The sequence below is a fragment of the Pteropus alecto genome, unplaced genomic scaffold (genome assembly GCF_000325575.1).
Source record: "Pteropus alecto unplaced genomic scaffold, ASM32557v1 scaffold131, whole genome shotgun sequence".
NCBI lineage: Eukaryota > Metazoa > Chordata > Mammalia > Chiroptera > Pteropodidae > Pteropus > Pteropus alecto.
In genome coordinates this window covers 22,033,088-22,036,694 of record NW_006434709.1, presented here as the reverse complement: position 1 = coordinate 22,036,694, position 3,607 = coordinate 22,033,088, and the positions used below count along the sequence as shown (strand labels likewise).

General features: G+C 40.8%; 1 protein-coding gene and 1 non-coding gene across 2 annotated transcripts in view; both read right to left on the bottom strand.

Moving 5' to 3' along the window:
- Positions 1-3,607, bottom strand: part of THADA (THADA, armadillo repeat containing) — a 285,149-nt gene that overhangs the window by 114,754 nt on the left and 166,788 nt on the right.
- LOC112477988 lies at positions 3,093-3,211 on the bottom strand. The gene has a single exon (XR_003045692.1). It is a non-coding gene; the product is annotated as a 5S ribosomal RNA (ribosomal RNA).

The following is a 3,607-nucleotide window of genomic DNA, read 5'->3' as shown; positions in this document are numbered from 1 at the left end:
ATCACATTAATAAAATGGAAGATAAAAATCATATGATCATCTCAATAGATGGGGGACTGGGAGAAAGAGGAGAAGAACAAGAGGAAGAGGAAGAGGAAAAGAAAGAAGAAGAGGGGTGCTTCCTTTGCGATTTCTGGCCTGAGTGATGTATTCCCCTTCTGCTCCCTTATTCCCATGCACAGCTCATTGTAGCCTATAGAACCACAATTTGTTCATGGGTCAGAAATGGTCTTTCTCATGGTCAGTGGTATTTAAAAGAGCTGCATCACACCTTGTCCACACAGAATCATGTTGAAAATCCATAGGAATCATGGAACAAAGGTCCTTGACCAAAGGCGTTGGCCCTCAGGGAACATGTGGAAATGTCTGGAAACATTTTTGCTCTAATAGCTGGGAGGGTGGGCACTATAGGTATCTGCTGGGGGGATGATACCACGCATATTACAATGCACAGTACAGTGCCCATGACCAAGAATCACCAGGCTCAAGATGCTAATATTGAGAAACCCTGCCACGGAAGGACAGGGCGAAGGGGATGGAGATACACAATACAGAGAAATATAATAATGTCATGATCAATAATACAATTTAAAATAGGAAGAGTTTTATTACTTATTTAAACTTTCCTTCAGGATCATGGGCTGATTTTACATCAGGCCTCTGGGGTGGCTGCCAGAGGCTATACTCAACCACATTGCTTTTAAACTGCCAGCTGTGCTCAGTCACTAAAACATGTTGGGTGCTCTAAATTAATCCAAGGGCTATACAACGAGTACATATGCACTGCAATCTCAGAAATGCTTCCCCAATAAACACAATGAGGTATTACTTTTTCTCTATTAGACTGGCATATCTAAAACCAAACAACAAATAATGCTGTTTTCAGCATCATTTGGTGGGGCTGGAGACCCACCAAATGAAGCGTATCATGCAATGGGACCACATACCATCAGATATTTTATAAGAATTCTAGGTAACAACAGAAGCCTGCCAGTGTGCCCACATAGTGATGTTCTGTTGTGATTTTAAAGTACACTCAGAATTATCTTCAGTCATAAAAAGTCTCAAACAATAAGGCTAAGAGGGAATGGAAAGCAGGTCTTCCAAGATGAAAAACGAACTCAGAAAAGTGCTAGATTAATCTATCTAGGAGGATCCTATATCTCCCTTTCACTTTATGAACTCCGAATTTCTCCCTTTGAATGGTAAAAGACTTCTTTGTCTGGGACAGTGTGACAGTGTTCTTTTCCTGATTCATCAAGCTTCTGATGGGGTCTGAGGGAGGGGCTGTAATTCAAAACAAAACAGGTGCAAGGGATAACAACCTAATAGGCAGGAACTCAACCTTCAAAAATCAGAACTAATTTCAGCTCCTATAATCTTTAATATAATCTATAAGAAGGTAGAGAACATTGATGAAAGTTGGAACCTTTTGTGAAGCATGCTAACATGTAAAGTCAAAATTGCTGAAAACTGATTCATTTCAGTCATGCACACAGTTATGCATATGCTCGCAAATCAATAGGAATTCTCACATTTTTGAAAGTATTATTTCAATGTACAACATTAATTTCTCTAATACACGGCTTTCTTAAACTCAAAATCTTTCATCCACCATCTACGTCAGTAGTGTTCTCATTCTGGAGCACACACCCCTGTCAGGGGTGGTGGTGGTGACAGTGGCAGGTGTAGTGCCAAGCAGTAATAAGAGCAACTAACATTTCCTGGGCACTCACTATATGCCAGAGACTTTGCTGGGCACTACACACGTATTCATTTAAACCTCACAAGCAAACTATGAGGTAGATTTTATCTTCCCATTCACAGAGGAAGAAGAATCAATTCTCCCAAAATAACATAGCTAGCAAAGGGGAGAGGTAGGATCTAGATGGAAACAAGCCAGCTCCAGTCTATGCTCTCACTCACTACACAGAATGACCTCTTCAAGCACATGTTCCCAGCTTTTATATACTTATTTATTAAGAAATCACATACTACTCTATAAATACATTATGTACATTATACATCAGATATAAAATAATAGTTAAGAGGACGAGAGAAAAGAAATAACATGCCAACATATTCTTCCACATGCATTAGTGTCTTGCACACTACACTTTGAAGGCCACGGGCCTACAGAGTCTAAATGGCTTGGCCTGGCATTTGTGGTCTCACACATGCTGACCTGTGCTCACTTTGACAATCGCACATCTCATCTGTCCCTGACACACTCCTGAATACAACAGGCTGGTTTACTCCTTGTCCCCTGCAGACACGTTCAGCATGACCACCTCCGTGCTTTGGTTCACAACAAGTCCCTTGTCTCAACAGTAGAGAACTAGTTTAAAGGTTTATCCCAAGACCCAGTGTCCCCACAAAGACTAGTCTAGCTCTCCTCTCAAATATGTGTTCTCGGCCACTTGTTTGGCATACACCACAGCCAGGTATTTCTGTGTAATTGTTTGTGGTGTGACAGGCTTGTTTTCCATGGCAGCTCATAAGCCTCTTGAGGGGAGAGAACATGTTATATATTAACTTTTCTTTGTATTCTTCATGGTACCTGGCATAGTATTTGGTACTTAATAATCACTCAACAACTATTTGCTAAATAAAAGAATACATGAACGTTCTCCACATTTACTCCACAACTCTAAGATCCAGGTACAGACGGTTAAGATAAAGATCACCCTGGAAAGCAGAGAACGTGATGCGATGGATATTTTCCTCTTTGTCTAAGCTCATGGGAAACATGACAGACTGACTTGACTCACTGTGATTGTATGGAAAAGGACTTCACATAGTTCCCAGTAATCTCCACGTCTAGCATAGGGCCGATGTAGAGCTTACAAAGTCCTAAAGTAGTGGCATCCTTCCTGGCCTTGGTTATCTACTACTGCTGACTCTGTTGACATGTCTCTATGGTTAAAGGCAGCCTCGAACACACAAACGTGTGTAACCGACTCAATTTCAGAAGAAAAAGTGTATACTCTTTGCTGAAAAAAAAAGTTTTCCATTCATGGTCTTTTGGTGGGATTTGCTCAAATGTTATCTTTTCAACAATGGCTATTCTGATGCCTTTTTTTTTTTTTTAACGCCTATAGCACCTGGTCTTCCTAGGTGGTCTCCCATCCAAGTACTAACCAGGCCCGACCCTGCTTAGCTTCCGAGATCAGACGGGATCGGGAGTATTCAGAGTGGCTTGGTCGTAGACCTGATGCCTTATTTAATACCACCACCTGCCACCCTCTCTTACCAATCCCTGACTCCCCTTATCTTACTCTCTACTTGTTCATTTTGTCCATAGCAATTATTACCTTCTAGTAAATGATATAATTTACTTGTTTATTATTCTTATTATAATAAATTAGAATAAATTTCATCATAATATCATTTACTATTGCCTGTCTCCTTGTCTCTAGAAAGTAAGCTCTGTGAGAGCAGTGATCTTTGAGAGCAAGGATCTGTCTCTGTTGTTCTCTGACGTGTTCCAAGGACCTAAAACAGTACTTGGCAAACTGCTGCTCAATCAGCAGCTGTCAAATGAGCCAATAAATAGACAATGTCAACTTCTATTTCACCCCATACCTTGAAGGCTCCAGAGAGAGCT